This window comes from Struthio camelus, chromosome 19 (assembly GCF_040807025.1).
Source record: "Struthio camelus isolate bStrCam1 chromosome 19, bStrCam1.hap1, whole genome shotgun sequence".
In the NCBI taxonomy this organism is placed as follows: Eukaryota; Metazoa; Chordata; class Aves; order Struthioniformes; family Struthionidae; genus Struthio; species Struthio camelus.
This window is the reverse complement of record NC_090960.1, coordinates 3585236-3601926: the sequence shown is the minus strand read 5'-3', so window position 1 is coordinate 3601926 and position 16691 is coordinate 3585236.

The window sequence follows — 16691 nt, the reverse complement described above, 5'->3', positions numbered from 1 at the left end:
GCAAAAATGCTTCGATTCACACCTGGAATTTGCATTGAGAATAAAGCTTTGATTTGAAGCACTTATCTCCTTTAGACTCCTTTGACAGCCCTGCTCAGGGATTTGCAGACACTAACTCTTCTTGCATAAGAGATGGCCAGGCCAGGGCCTGCCTGAACATACAGGCTCTTGTTCGTACAAGCCATTTTGCCAGCGTCCACAGCTGTTCACCCCACGCACCTGCAAGTCAGCACAGCTCCTTGGCACTATGATGGTGTGCAAATGCGCTGCCTTCAGCCCCTGCACACACAAAGATGAGATGGAATAAACCCTTAGCAGATCATCCTTCCCGTTTTCCACATGGTGAAAGATTTTATAATTTTTCTCTGTTCACACTCCCACGTACAGGACTAACACTTTTCCCAGCAACTTGATCCCAATCCCCTGGTCTTGCTCATGCTTAGAAGAAAATTTGCACATCTGAACCACATCCCCAGGGACCCTATGGGTGCCTACAGTCACTCATATAAGCAAAGCTCCTTGCATTCACAAGCCTGGCAGAAGCAGGGCCTAAAGAAGGAATTGTTCCTATTTAACTGGTTGCCTGAAGAGAATTAATCTAGTAAGTGCATGTTCTGAAAAGATACATTTGGATGTGAGGACTGATATGAAATGCTGTCTGGGTATCAAATGGGAAGCTGAAATATGTCTATCAAGCCAGGACTCTTTGATCATCGGAAGTCACTCATCATTTACACATCACAGGAGGATGCTCAATTCCAGAAGGCAGAGTCAGCCAAAAAGGAAGAAGTATCAGCTGAGTATTTGTGTCTTAAAGACATGCAGCCATTAAAAAAAACACAAAAAACCCACCACCTAGTCAGCCTCCCAAGGGCAGTGGCATGTTATGCTCAGACAATTTATACATAATCTTTTATGCAACTATTAACTCTACTATTCGCCAAAGAGTTAAGAGAGGTTTTCATTCCTAATGTCACAGAGTAATCTCACTTCTGATTCCTCTTACAAAATCTTCCCACAGGATCTCTCCTGCATTATTTACAGCCTTTCAAAAGGCTGCTCTATGGCTGAATGGGAGAACAGCACACTAGAAACATCTTATGTCTAGGGGCCTTATTCTCACTGTGTTTCAGCTAGGGAACCTCTGCAGCACAGCCTCCCATCGCTTGCAGGACAGCAGCGGCCTGGTATCAGGCCAGCCCTGGGGCTCTGCAGCCTCCACAATGCAGAAAATCAGCCAAAGGGTGAGAAGAGCTTTCTTGCATCTCCTCAATGTCAGGAAAGCCATCAAAGAACACAAAATACAGTCTTGCTTTGCTTACACAATCAAAAATGAGCATTATGCAGATTCTACAAGGGATTTAAGATGATATGGTTAAAAAACCCTCAGTCAGGCTTCTTTTAAGGTTAAATGAAACAGTATGTGCCTCAGAGGAGGAAAGAAACCCCTATCCACTCTTGCACAGGTACCAGGAGAGAACATGCTCTAACATATGGGAAGGGTCAAGCTTTCCCTGAGCTCCTGCAGCTGCAGGCAGACCATCACCCCGGACGCAAAGCACTCGCCCTACCTGGAGCGAGCCCTCGTGCACCTCCATATACGTGCTGCTTTCAGCTTACCTGTGTGGCTGCGCAACCAGACATCTGCTCTCAGCTTCGCATCACATGCCTAGCAGTCCCGTCCTCCTTTGGCTTCGCAGCAGGTGCCCACCAGTATGGTGGTTGGGAGCAACAACAGCAGCAGCAGCAGCAGCAGCAGACGACTCATTACTGCTGTTGCTACAACTGAGCTGAACAGCGCAAGGCTCTGCCCCCAGCACTAAGGCATTCAGGTTCCCAGTCTTCTGCACCCTTGGAAAAGAGGAGGATGCTGCTACAGCCCCTGATAAAGGCAGGCTCCTGGAGCAAGACGGAGCACATGCTCGTGGTGCCATCAAGGAGAGACAAGAGGCACCTGTGCTGCCCTCATCCCAGTGCACATATTTGGGCTTAATGCTCTAACCCCCTTTTCCTGCAGGGGCCAGGGTGTTGCTGCCAGAGGGCTCCTCCTTGCCTTTGACTGGGCATAAATCAGCTGCAAGTGTCTCTTTGTTACAAGCACAGCCCTGGGAAATGTTCAGTACAAAACCTCATGCTTGCTTGGCTCCTTGCAAGCTCAATATTCAGCCTAACTTTGCCCAAAGCTTTTGCTCCAGTTTGCAAACTCCTTGAGCAAACCCAGTCCCAATTTTGGGCTGTTTTGGACTCAATTTGAGCTGATTTACACTTTGGCATTAAAAAACAACAACTGCTCTGTAAAATGGCAACTTTGACCATAATTTATGCGAGAGCAGATGGAACTTGGTGTTTTCAATTAAGTTTCAGCTGGATTTTGTATTTTGGTTTTTGTTCAAACAGAGATTTAGAGCAAAACGTGGAAGAAGGAATGGAAAGCAGCAATGAATTCACAGGAAGCTTAATGGGAGGGTAGGTGTATGAAAGTCTTGCGACAGAGTGGTGTCCTTCCATGTAAGTCTAGCTGTAAATGGAAGAAGACAATACCAAAAGTGTTGCTTTGAGCTTATCCCTGTATTGCCCAGCCAGGATTTCTTTCCACGTGCCAGATCTGACTTTGTAGACCTCTCGGATCAAGCATGCCATACACAACGCTGTAGTCTAAGCCATTTTGGAACTATGTTCCAGCTACTTTCCTTGAGATCCCAGTATTTTAATAGCTAGGATTAGATCACGGCAAAACCTGAACCTTTGACATTTCTTCCTAGCAAGTAACTCACAAATTGATGCTAATATTTGAATGTGCTCAGCAGAGACCAAATCAGTACTTCAAAATTCACTCCTCCTTGAGGTACTACGTTTCAGGTCTGGCATTTTGTTTTTACAGGGGAATATTCTGGAACCTTTTAATGGATTAAAAATAAGTTGCAGTTGATCGTTTGTTTGTGAGACAGAAAAGGCTTCAAAGATACACAAGCGGATTAAACAGAAGTGTTCAGATGATTCACAATCTGATACAGGCCACCAGTCAGGAAGCGTCTCAAATGACTCGCTCCTTTGTGGCCACATCAAAGTGCCGTTGAATGACTGGCAGCTCCTTTCTGACCGGCAGTTTGTGGGGGGGACCAGGGTGGCAGCAGCGCCGTTGCAAGGAGCGAGGTGTATGTGGTCTGGGGAGGAAGGAGAGAATTTGCTCCTCACTATCCCGTGCTCCTGGTTCACTCTAGTGCATTGCATATGCAGTTCATAACAGATAATTTATGTGAAAGTGTGTCTTAGCGCTGGGTCTTCTCCTCTTGTTAGTCTGTCCTACTTGTTCTTTTTTTTATCTGCTAATCTCCGCTTTGTCTTTTTTTGGCTAGATGTAATAATCTGGGGCTTGACCTATAGCCCTCTCTTTGTCTTTGCCTTAGAGGCTCCTAAGCTGAGAAATGCCAACCCTGCAGGCACGGTGGCATGCTCAGAGCTGAGGCTGGGGGTGCAGTTGAGGCAAGAGGTCCACCTCCAGGGACTTGGGTTTATGGCCCAGTGGAGACAATGGAAATGACACCAATAGTGCTGGGTTGTGGACTAGGCCTTGGGCAGACAGATTCTAGAAAATATAAGTGAAGGGCTGCAGAAGACAGTAAACCTAGTCTCAAAAGTGCTGGTGATGGTCCTGAATCCATGTGTGTTCCCTTTTTCTTTCTTTTTGCTCTTATTCCAAAGCTTCTGTGGGGAGAAGGGGGCTTTCTGTAACCAGCTGGCACTCAGTCCTCCACCCCTAGTCATGGATGAGTAACGGAGAAATTTTGCCAATGGAATAATTGCTAACCTCTTTCCAACTATTCAAAACCAACGCTGGTCTTAGCAACTCAGGAAGGCAGTGATTCAGGGAGAAGGTCCTAGGTTGGCTGAGTGAGACCTCCTATTTCATTTCTTTGGGTGTCTAGATGTTCACATTTCCCAGACCAGAGGAGGTCAAACTCTTGTTCAAAGGCTGCTGAGAAAAGGCTGCACCAAGAGGTGAGAGGCAGAGATGGCTCACTGGAGGGGTTTTGTGTGGCTCTGGGGCCTGGTGCTGAAGCTAAGCTCGAGGATTAGATCCATTGACTTTGTCGGAAAGGCTGCAGGAGATGAAGCCCATCTGCATTAATTCAAGGCAGATACACAAGCAGCAGCGCTATATAACATGTGGCAGCAGGAACCTCCAGAGTTCACAGCAAAGGAATGGCAATTTAATGAAGTTTACTGTGAAATTAGCTAGGAAAACTCTACATAAAGGGAGGAGAGAGACTGCATATACAGTGTGTGAGATCATTATATTACAGAGACTTTCAACACCATTTCATAAGGAGACACTGAAAAGGACCTTATGAAAGACTAAAAAAATCCTGCACCTCTTAACATCCTGTACTTTTAACCAAAGGCTTAACTTGCACACTGAGCAATGCTTTTCATATTTAAATCCAGTCAGCACGATGGCAGGCCAGGAGGAAATATATCCAGGCTTTGGAGCCCAGCTATGAAGGGGGGAACATTTAAAAATGGGGTCAGCTGGAAAAAGAAGCTAACAGAAACTGCAGTGTGGCCACCAGCTTGCTATCTGTTTTTAAAAAGGCAGTAAGTTACCTCTGTTCTACCAATTCCTCTTCATCCTAATGTACGTCTGCTGTGCTAGCCAGTTTGTAAAGGAGTAGGAGCCCTCCTCCCCCCCCACCTCCATTAGCAGGGAAGCATTGATGCTCCTTTGCACTTACCCATATGCAAAGTCCCCTTATTTCGCTCTGGTACTTAGCAGAACCAAATGGAGCCATAACGGTGATGGGAAGTTGTCCAGGTGCATGACAGTTCCCTCTCATATGATCCAAAGTGACAGCCGCACCGGGCAGCGCAAACAAGGGGACTAGGGGCCCCTTTGCTGTCTCCAGCAAAACTGCCTCGACTTTTGCTGTCTCTCACTCCTGCAGTCTGGGAAAGTGGTGACAGAAGGCAGCGATTGTGTCAGGGCTCAAGCAAACCCAGCACAGGCAAGCAAGAGCCGGCAGGTTCCTTGCTTAGCAATCCCTTTGCCAAGCACTCCAGTCCTTCTCCATTTGGCTCCATGCTCACAGTGGTCTCTCCTATATTTTGGCTCTCCAGCACACAGACAGTTTCCAACTACTGTATCTGATACTACTTTCATTTGCTGCCAGAGAAAACTATCAGCCCACAGCTCTGACCAACTACCAGGCTTCAAGCTTCCCAACTCTTGGTGGTCTTTCAAAGTTGTTCCTTCATTTGAGTTTAGTGAAACCATTGGCTTTGGTGAGGTCTGCTACTTCTCGTTGGATCCAAGGTATCTCTTAGATTAAGAATGACTCACTTAGCTCGTGCAGATAGTGCTCACAAATCAGCAAAACACCCGTTAGCATGCAGAAAGCTGGGAAGAGGCTGTTCTGCCTCCCAGCCCCATGCTTGGGCTACCAGGCTGCGTACCTCTCCTGGGAAGGGTTGTGCACCCTTATCCCCTGAGTCCCCCCACATGAAGGTGGATTCATAGCTGGTCCTGAAGTGGAGTCAAAGCCGCGGCTCAGGTCTGGAACTCCACCTCCCCAAATCGGTGCAAATCTGCCCCAGTCTTGGCAACTCCTGGGCTTCCCACACCCCATTTCTGCACGCTGTTCTCCAGGGCTCATTCCATGAGATTTCCAGAAATCAGAAAATGAAAGGACATGCCTATATTGGGCTTAAATCCAGTATTAAAGGTTCTGTGTTTTGTAATAAACCTCCCTTTCCCTAAGACTGTCTTGGGCATTTTTTATTTGGATCTGAGTCCAGGTGTCCAATGACCAGGGAATTCTCAACAAGCGCTGGTAGCAAGAGACATGGAAAATTGCTCACACAGGAAATGTCAAGGCGAAAATATCAGTGATGGCCATAGGACTTCCTTGCCATCAGGAACTGGGGAGTTCTTGAGAGAAACAAGCTTATGTATGTTCATCAAGATCGATTTTCTCGGGGAGAGTTTTGTTCCAGATTGCTGATATTGGGCTTTAGGAAGGCCCGCTCAGTCACTGAATGCCACTATCACGACTCCTAGAGAAGAATGATGTGACAAGCCCTAAAGACAAGCTGTCCTAGTGAGGAGGCCACTCAGGTTACTGTTACAGCAGCACCCCATCCCTCCAATATAGGGATTAGGGAACAGAGGACCTGTTCAGGTATCCAAAGCTTTCAGTCATGGAGAGGAGGACCGACATGCTCCACATCCACGAAAGAGCCACATGGACTTTTTCTTGCCTGCTGTTCTCCTTTGGTCTTCCAGCTCCTCTGTGCACAGTGAACATTGCGTGTCTTGCTCCAGCTCTGTGCACACAAAACCTTACAAACATCTTCCTTAGCCATCCAGGGAGGCCAGCCAAGAGGGTGCTGCTAACTGACCGGAGGGCACAGTCAAGGGTCTGGTAGGGAACCCATATCTAATACATCTCAAAAGTTTATTATTCCTAACAAGTCTAAAAAAATAGCATTTTAATTAGATGGAAAAAGTACATCAAGCTCATTAACTAATTACGAGGGAAAGTCCCTGCAGCAGATGCCTGCATTGCCTAAAGTGCTACTTACTCTTAACTAGTATCTTTGAAAAAGGATTCTGCTATTAAAGCATTATTTAGTTCCAAAAGCACAACAAACTCATTCAATTTTTATCATGACTATCCAAACTAACTCCTTACAGTTTTGAGGAAGTGCATGTGTGTAGGGCAGGGGACTGGGGGAGTAGGAAGAAATCCTTACAGCTTCCTGGGACCTTTCACTAAAGGGTTTTCGAGAGGCCGTCTATCCAGCACCTGCCGCACAGGGTCTGGACTTCAACCGGTGCCTCGACAGCACTGTCAGGTGCTAAGTGACCCGAGGGATGCACCACTCCAGGGGTATAGGTACAAATCTTGTTTTACTACCTAGTGCAACCTTTGCGGAGTAAAGGTGCGTCCAGCCCAGCACTAGAAATTCAGTGGCTAGATTCAAGGAGGGGGGAAAGCTGTACGGAGCTGGGCACTCAGGAAGCCAGCAGAACTTCTTCACTGACCTCGTGGGTCAATGTGAAAGTATTGTGAAACCTGCCCTTGCATGCAGTGGTTAGATTGCCCAGCAGTGTGATCTTGCCGTCTGCTGACAGATTGAACTCGGAGGAAACACACTGTGCTATGCAGAAATATTTGCAAGAGCTGGGCTCACTTCAGTGAATATCAATTATATCTTCATTCTTTAACTGATAGTAATTGGCATTCGATCTGAAATAATATATTCTGCACTTGCTTTGCAGAAGCACTCTCTGCTTTGCACAAGTAGTCTTGTGTTCAGAGAGCCAGGACAGGAGACTAGGAAGAAATCTTGGCCAGCCACAAAACAGCAAATTTTTATTAATCCCCAGAAATTTACACCAGGGCTAGGTCACGTGCCCATTTCTCTCCTCTACAGGAGGAGGTTTTGCTAATTTCAATGGGATTCTTAATGAGATCTGCAGAAAGAGGGGAGGTGGCAGAGCTTGGTTTAGCTGTACTGATGGTGGATCCATGATGGAGAGGGTCCAGAACCACAGGTGGATCTTTTGCAGAAAACTTAGTTACCATCTTTGTTATTTTTCAATGTCTGGAAAATATGAGGCGTTGCACACCGGCGTGGAAGAGGCATAATCTTTGCTTTAAGGCACTTACGGATTAATTGCTTTCTCCCAGCGCGAGGGAACCGACACGAGCCCCTTGGCTGCGGCAGAGGCACCGACGCGGCCCACAGGCGGGTACCGCAGGAACGGTGGAGCAGACGTAACGAGAAGAGACCGCCTCCGCGCGGGGCATTGCTGCAGTGCTGCGTCCGGTCGCCGCGCCCTTGCTGAGTTGAGTTCAGAAACTTTGGAGAGGTTTCAGAGAGCTACAAAAAATGATCCAAATTTTGCAACAGCCTCTCCCAAACCAAACTTCCCAAAGCCTGAGGCGGCTTGAATTCGCCATCAGCAAGCTGCGGTTTGAGCTCACTGCTGCCTCGCAGCTCTGCCTCTGCAGACAGGGGCAACAACCCTCTGCAACGGCCCCTACGTAGCAGAGCCGCCTAGATGTTTGTTCTCCGAATTACATAGAGCAGTCCCTAAATATTTGCTCTCCTCCCCTCTAGGGGCTGAAGGAACGCTTGGAAACATTTCTAACCATGTAATCCCAGCTGCCATATGACCTCAGCAAGAGAAAATGACCAAATTCAGAGGAAACTGTTTGCTTAAACTTACCATTGGCTCCTTTTACTTTTTTTTTTCCTTTCTGAATAAACAAACAAACAAGTGAAAAACCCCACAGCCCGTTGGGGTGGTGTTGTTTTCCTTTCCCCAGAGAGCCGGCGGCGTGGTGGGGCCGGGGACCCCGGGCTGCTCGGCGACGCTGCGAAAGCCGCCCCGTTGGCTACCCACCCATCCCTCCGCTTACTGGGAGCGTTACCCATCAGGAAAGTCATAAATCGTTCGCTGAGCAGGAACTCGGAGACCAAAGTCGTGTAACTCAAACAGGCTCAAAGCAAAAGAGTCCCTTTAGTGTGAGGGTGGTCTGGGTAAAGTTAGGAGACACCTGCTAGCAAGTCCTGAGACACTAGCATCTGTGTAAACTGGCCCCCTCCCTGCGCCCGCAACCCTTATAAGGTGCTGAATGAATCAGTTTCATGAAAAAGGCTCTGTTTGGGGTAGTTCTAAGGCTTGCATATACCTAAGTAAAACAGAGCCGGTGCTGTGCAGTGCTGGGATGGATTACCAGGGACCACAGGGAGGCCTATTAATTATTGTGACAAGCTGATCTGCTTGCTGACTGCTGGATCGAGTTGCACGCGGAGGGGTGCGTGCGCGCGCGATAACAGACCTCTCTGTGCGAAGGGTTTCCAGAGAGCACAATAAAGTCGGAAGGCTCTGAGGACCAGGAGCACAAGAGGAGAGTCCAAAGCTGAACGGGCACCTCCACCTGGAGCCCAGTGCTGAGAGCTGGGGAGGAGAGGCCCATCTCCGGCTTGCCCCATGCCCCCGTGCTGGTGAGACGAGCCCTGACTCCAGCTTGCCCCGTGCCCACAAGCTGGGGCTGGACAGGTGCTGTCCTGCTGGCTCTGGTGGAGCATCGCTCAATGGTAGCGCTGAGGGCAGCGTGGCACAGAACGAAAATGTCTGAAAAATGAAGTCACGACAGCAGTCAGTCCACTAAAGAAGAAACGTGGCTCCAGTTTGAGTTCATTCACGGTCAGAGACTACCCTGACCAGGCATGGACTTGTCCAATATAGAGCACCATGTGTGAAGAGGACAGGTCAGAAGAAAAGAAAGGGGCAGCGCCAGGCAACCGGATCCTGTGGGCCAGACTGCAAAGGCTGAGCTGGCAAAATTCATGGGAGCAAAGGAGGGATTCAGCCACAGAGCAATCCCTAAACATTTGCACATAAATGCACATAGATGGGGCACAGCAAATCCCTTTGTTGTGCCCCATTTCAGACCTGCTCGGCCCCTGTGCTGGGACAGAGCGGGAAGCACCTGGAGCTCCAGGGCTGGAGCCGTTCTGCTGCAGTTGAGAGCTGCTCCCCCACATCAGCCCTGGGCCCCCATGCAGGAGCTGGTGGCGTCTCGGCACCATCCTAAGGGAGTGGACTGGCAGAGCAGATCTGGCCATCCAGATATTTGGCGGGGTTCAGTCCTTCACCCTCTGAGATCGGTGTCAAGCAGAATTTGAACATTGATCTATTTTTAATTGAAAAGCAAAACCTGAACAATGAAATCTCTAAACGTAGGCCTTCATACTTTCTTCTGAACTAAACAGTGGAAATATTTTAGCAGTGCTATCAATGCAAAGCTGAAATCTGGAAATACCGGTATTTCACCAGAGCACTTTTTTAATATGCAAAAGAGTCATACATATTACTCTGAAGTTTCTAGCTGTAGGTGAAATCTTCTCATCACCAACTCTCAATATGGCATGCGCTTATCTTAAAGGACATTTACTTTCCTCTGCTTACCAGCTGTATTTGAATTGTCAAATGACACTTTGCTGAAAATATTAAAACCTAGAGGTCATAGAGAACCTGACTTGAAAGCGGGAACACACATTCTTTCGTCTGAGCAAAAAGTGCATATTTGGAATTTTAAATGCAAATTTTTTTTTGGAGAAAGAATCACTTTTCCGGCAGTCAAGTATAGACAGTGCGTTTGAAAGCAGGTTCTGCTTTAATTTTTGACAAGTGTTATGAATAGATACTCTTCACTGCTATTAGAGGGAAGGGACCGAGCAGGAGCAGCAGGGGAGACGGGGAGCCCAGAGGAGGGCAAGCGGAGGCCCTTGCACAACCCCCCCCGTTGTGTCTCTGCTCGGTGTTTCGAAGCCAAGTCCGACCCTGGAGCAGATCCTGGGTGCTTGGTTGGGCTGGCATGGCAGGGAGGGTGGTACGGCATGGACCGGGGCACAGGAGGCCCATGCTGGGCACTGCCACCGACCAGCCGGGCCACCTCCGCCTCTGCTCCCAGGCTCCCACAGAGCCAGACTCGGGCTGGCGATGCCCACACGGCCTGGTCTGGAGGAAGGCAGGCGCTGTCTGGCCTGTGTGCTCTGACTGGAGGAATGTTTTCTGTCTGTAGGATAAAGCTTATCTGTTGCCCTTATTCCTCCTTCCTTTTAGGGTGTTTGGTGCATGGACTGAAAGGGGAAAGTAAAGATGTTTGGCGTCTCTCTAAAACAAACCCTTGCATCAGATTACCTTGCACAACACTTGCAGATTAGCCATAACCTTCCTCTTGTGTGGTGGCTCTCCATGGGACACGCTGAGGGGCGCGCTGCAAGGCCATACTGTGCCAAAAACGCTCTGAGCAGGGAGCTAGAAAGCCTGAAAGAGGATGAGGAGCAACCTTGCCCGGGTGCCGAGCCAGGTCGGTTGCTCTGATGGTGTGGTAGATCATAGCCATTGGGGGGCAAACCCTGCCTGAACAAGGCACCCAGGTGAAAACAAAAGCCCTGGGGCCTTTGAGTCCTTTTCCCAACACCTTGTGCTGGGCTGTTTCTCGTGTCTGCACCATGTTACGCCAAGGAGAGTTTTCAGAAGCTGGGGTTTTTTTTTAAGATGCTCCACTCATTTGAGAGCTGAAATGGAAAATACAAGTAGAGACAACTGCTCTCACGTGCAGCTGGGACATGTTTACAGCAGCCGCAGCCTGCTGGCACACAGCATAGTGCTGTGCACCGATCTGAAGCGAACGCAGAAGTTTTCCTCTTTGCAAGCCTCCCAGCTGACTGGCAAATGTAGGGGAGGTCCCACTTCACAGGTGGAAACACTGAGAGCTGGGGGCGTGGAGGGATTTCACAAGGTTTCTCCCAGGCAGAGAAGGGATCAGAGATCAGAAGTTCAGGCCGGGTTTGAATGCATGCCCTCTCACTGCCTCTGAGCACAGCCGAGCTTGTAACTACCAAGAGCTATGAAACCTTTCAAGTCTTCCGGGCTCACCCCAGGGCTGTGGACCTCCCTGCCTGTCCTCTCCCATGTTACACAGTTCAGAGAAAGGAGCAGAGTGTCAGTGCTCAGATACTCAGTACGTCAGCTGTGTGTAGCTAGACATGACACACTTGAGCCAAAGGATGAGGATGAAGCTTTCCGCTCAATCCAGTCCCTCCTGCCATCTCACCTCTTGGCCCCCTGAGAAGGACCCCATGTCCAAAAGTTCTGTGGCCCCAAGTGGAACAATTGAAGGTGAGTGCAAAAACACAGAGGTCACTGAAGAAAAGGGGGTGCAGGAAACCTGCACATGATGGCAGAGCGAGGAAGAGATTTCCTATCCCAAGGCCTAGCCCTTCCCTTCCCTTCCCTTCCTCTACCACAAAGAAAGATGTGCTTTGAGACTCCCGGCCCTACTTTCATCCAGCTGGCAGCAGATAGGAATGGCCAGGGGTATTCTCACCACTATACTTGCCCGTGCATCTGCATGCACACTCCAGCCTCTAGCCCTTGCTGAAATCCAGATTGTTACCTCCTCCCAGGCATTTCACCTGCGCAACCCGTATTAAAGTCAGCATGGATGTGCTCACAATCACCCCTCCACTTTGCTGTGGCTCTGGACCCTTCTTCGCTAACCAAATACAACCTGACTTAACTATGACAATCTTCATCTGAGCACCTTCCCAGCTCCTAGAAAGAAAGTCGCTGCCTGCCAGCCTCACGTCCTCCTCGCAGGCAGCAAAGCCGGCTCCTCGGCTCCTTTCCGTGCCTCCTGGAGAGCTCCTCGGTGCTGATCTGAAGTTTGGATGCAGTGTTGTTTTTATATATAAATGACATTATGACAAATGATGAAGGATTAAATTACACTTCAATCAAATCAAGCCAAACCAGTAGGGATCGAGGTCCCAGTGGAAAGTATACATGGAGTTCCTCAGCTTCCTGATTTGAATGGCTTTGTTCTTCTTCCAGAGAAAGGGGGGGCTGGGGGGAGAGAAGAGAGGGAAAAGGGAGAGGAGGGGGGGATTTGGCCTAAAATGAAACATTTTCCTTTTAAGTTGAACATTTGAAAATGGCTGGGAGGAAAGAACTGAAACACTGTAATGGCTGATACTGAAGAACAGCCTGGGACTTTTGCTTTTCGAGAACAGAAGCCAGGGAGAGAGCTGTGGTGTGAAAAAGGCAACGCTGCGTGCCTTGAAGGGGAAGGTGTTTGCGGCAGCCCATCTCCTGCAGACACTGAAAACCCCCTGCAAGGCGCTAACCCAATTAGCTCTGTGAAGAGCTGTGCTGTGAAAAGGCAAAGGCACTGACAGTGGTTTTGGTAAAGGCTAAAGACAGCTTCACTCTGCCTTGCACTCCCGTCAGAGTCACTTTATTGTCTTTGTATTACCAGATCTTGCAAGGGTTGGCTCAAGAGCCTTTCGCTCTGCATCTCTGTCCAGCTGGAAAGCCTTTCTTTGCATTGCACTGGCTCACAGCACTGTTTTGAGCATGGGAGCATTTCTAAATGCTGCAAAGATGGTCATGTCATGTATGAATCTGCCTGTAGTAGACAGATTGAGAGGGAGACAGATAGACAGACAGACAGACATTCTGCCTTAAGGTTGTATTACGCACTACCCACTTTCTGATGCTGACTTCAGTGTGCAAATCTGAAATATTATGCTCAGTAGATCCCATTAGTGAAAGTCCAAAGAAGTCAAGCAGAATACGTCAGGGATTCGTTTGGCTCTCGGGTTGTCTGAGAGACCATGTCCTATCCCTTTCAGAGTGGTGGCAGTCTTAGGAGCTCAGGGAAACTCAAGACCTGCCTGCCAGGTGAGGCCAAAAGTTCAGAAAACTTTGGTACCACTTTTGCATGTGAATCACATCTTGTCTGAGACAGACCAGGTAGAAATCCTTTCCCCATCTCCTCATTTCATGATTATTATTCTCAAAATAAGACGCACCACCAGCAAGTGCTCCTGTTCCTGTTACTGCCATGTGAGCCAGAGGACACCCATGAATCTCCAGAAAGAGTGAATGGAGATGCTCCTCTCAATTTAAAGGGTAGCTTACATTATTCTGGTCACAAGGTGTGTATCGGCCATATGTGCACTTGCTAGAAGAACCTCTTCTGGTTCACAATAAAAATGTTGGTCTTATTGAAATGAAAGGTGAAAAACAAATCAGCCCATTTCAGGGCTAGAATGTCATCCTCAATGCACGGTAAAACAACTTCCAATGAAAAAAGGGTGAAGCTCACAAAAGCACATATAGGCACACGTGTGTGCACGTGTGCTCAGACACACGCTCCATCCTGCAGATGAGCAGGATGAAAAGCAGGAAATCATCCCTTTCTGAAAGTCTTTTTGCTGTGAATTTCCTCTCCATAGTGATAGGTTTTGCAAAGTATTTTAAAGAATAACTTAAGCAATAATTCCCAAGAAACCATTTGTTACCTATGGTTAATGTCCAATCTGTTCACGTTACATCTCAACTTTCTGACACAGAAATCAAGGAGAACACTCACAGAAATCAGGATCCAAATTGGTTCACCCTCTGAGGATAATAAAGACTTAGAAATATGTATAAATTTAAGTGGTTTTGAATAAGGACGGCATTTCAAAAAGCAGTCAAATTGTTACTTTGAAATAAGCCATTATTTTCTGCTTTTTTAAATTCCGGTCTTTAATAGGGGATGAGATCCAGACCGCCGAGAACCAAGGAGAGTTTTTGATGCAAATGAAAAGCAGCACTTAAGAAGTAGAAGTATCCCATAATAGAGCCCACACCAAACTGTTGGCTCCACGATCTGCCTGGAACTTCTAGGGGTGCTTCAAAACCCCGGGAAACAGAGCAGACGGGCTTGGAGCCTTGTCTTCCCAAGCACTGACCTCACGGCTCACCTTGTTTCTCCTGCCTCGCTGGCATGAATATGAGGGCTTCACATCCCGTTAAGTGAGTTTGGGAGACCCTCAGTGAACCCCCCGCTCCCGGCAGTGACGAGATCCCTGCAAACCTTCGCTAGCACGCGAGCAGGGAAAGAAACAGCCCTGGGCTGCGACACAGCCAGCGCGCGCAGCAGCAGGACAGCGGACGTCTGCTCTTTCTTCCTCGACGCGGGAAGGAAGAGGAGCAGTGTGGTGCCTCTGGCACTCCTAGCCACGCCAGAGGGGCTGCTGCCGTTGCTGGGCTACACGTTTGCTAACCTGCGAGAGCCGAGCCTGCTCCGGCGACTGCACTGATTAAACGGAGAAGAGGAGATGGGACGGCAGGGGAGGGGATGAAGGACATCTGGGCTGGGGTTCAGGAGACGCTGGCAAGAGGGACTGACCCTCCTCAAGGCCACGGCATTGCCTGGTTGCTCTCGGAGGGTGGCAGTGGTCGGTGGTGCCGGCGGGAGCGCTGGCGGCCGGCTGCCCCTCTCCCCGTGCGGAGCGATGGGGAGGCAGCCTGGGAGCAGCGCTCCGCTTCTTGGCGCCTGGGGAAGGGTGAGGTCCTTCCTACACCTGGCACCTCCTACAGCCTGCACCACGTCCTCCTCCTCGCGGGGAGAGGACAAACACAGACCAGCAAATGCCACAGGGACACGCAGCAACGTATCCACAAAGCAGCCACGACAAAAACCTCACCGAAACCTCTCCAGCACGGATTTGCCGGCGGGCAGGAGGAGGCAGCACCCTGTCTTCCCCGCCGCCACCGCCGAGCAGCGTGTGCCCCGTGTCACCAGGGTGGGCCGGCACGTGGCTACGCGGCCCCCCCACTCCGGCGGGCTGCAAGGGGCCTCTGCTCTCCCCGGGAGAAGATGAGGCTGCCCCACGGCACCCCAGCACCGGGGGCAGCGGTGGAGCGCGGCGGACCAGGTGAGGGGTAGCGGGGTGAAAACGTACCCTGGCCCTTAAAAAAAAAATCCCTATTAACCACCCTACTGCAAACAAACAGCCCCCTTTCCAGGCTTTCGCAAGGATTGCTCAGAAAACAAAAGGGCCACAGTTAGGACTGGCAGGACCAACCTCGGTCGTGCACATCTATTTAACAAGAAAACTCATTGATAAGCAAACCACCTGATGCTTGCACAGCAGAAAATAAAACACCTGGTTCTGCCTGTGGGTTGATAAGCCAATATCTTTAATCTTTTCTTTTTTTTCTCTTGATGACTGAAGTACACACTCCGTGCGGCCCTGTGCTCCAGCCACATTGGTAATAGTAACAAAGCTTTGATGTCCCCCTCATTCAACAGAATGTTGTTTAGTTCAAAGTGAAGAACAGAGGCAATTCTTTGCTTTTAAATTATTAGCTCCCTAAGTCTTCTGTAATGATATAGTTTGACTGAAGTGTGCAGTTTATTAACTACATAAAGACGATATTATTAGAGCGGAGAAAGGCAGCCGAAAGTTTTGCCTTTCAGCTCAGCAGCAGGGGTTTTTGATACTTTGATCTCAATCAATGCTAAATGTCTTTGTGAGATAGAGGGAGCAGCAGAAATTACCTTTGGCACCATGACTACATCAATTATTTAGTTCTTTTTCTTACAAATTAAAGTGTTCTTCAACTTTTACCCCAATTTTTTCTTCTCCTTTTTTTCCCTTTCAGTTGATTGGGGAAGAAAAAAAAAAAGCTGACTAGAAGAAGTCTGGCTGTGAACATTAATAAAAATCCCACTGACTTTTCTCCATCCTGGTCTGGAAGGGTCTTCTCTGGGGTGAGGAGATGGACTCATGTTAACAACAACAGCAAAAGGGTGGCTTGGGTTAACGTGCTGTTTAACCAAATGGCTGCGCAGGTTGTTACTGCAAATTTGTCTATGTCTAAGGTAATTCCTCTTGGTCTTTCTAGCATGACTGCAGCCACAAAAATGGGACACCTGATGGAAACAGAAGGATTGCTCTCTGCAGGATTTAAAATGTTAGTGTTTATTACAACTTCCTTCCGTTGCTCCTAGCACAGTGCAACAGAGGGAAATTTTAGGAGCGAGGACTAGACAGCCCCTATCTTGCGTAACAACAAGAACAAATTCAGGGCTCCTAAGCTAAAAGCGGAGCTTGCAAGGAGCCAGACCACCGTGCTTGGGACCGCAACAGGCTCCCACGCTCTACACACTGGCTGCATAAGAAGTTCCTAGAGATCTCCAGCTACGTTCTCACCAAAGAGATATCTAAGCCTAGCAAAATGCCAACCTTTGCATACGGCTGAGCTGTCACTCAAATGTAGCTATATTGCCCAGTGACACAATTCTCTTCAGCTTGCAGTAAGGCGGTGTTGA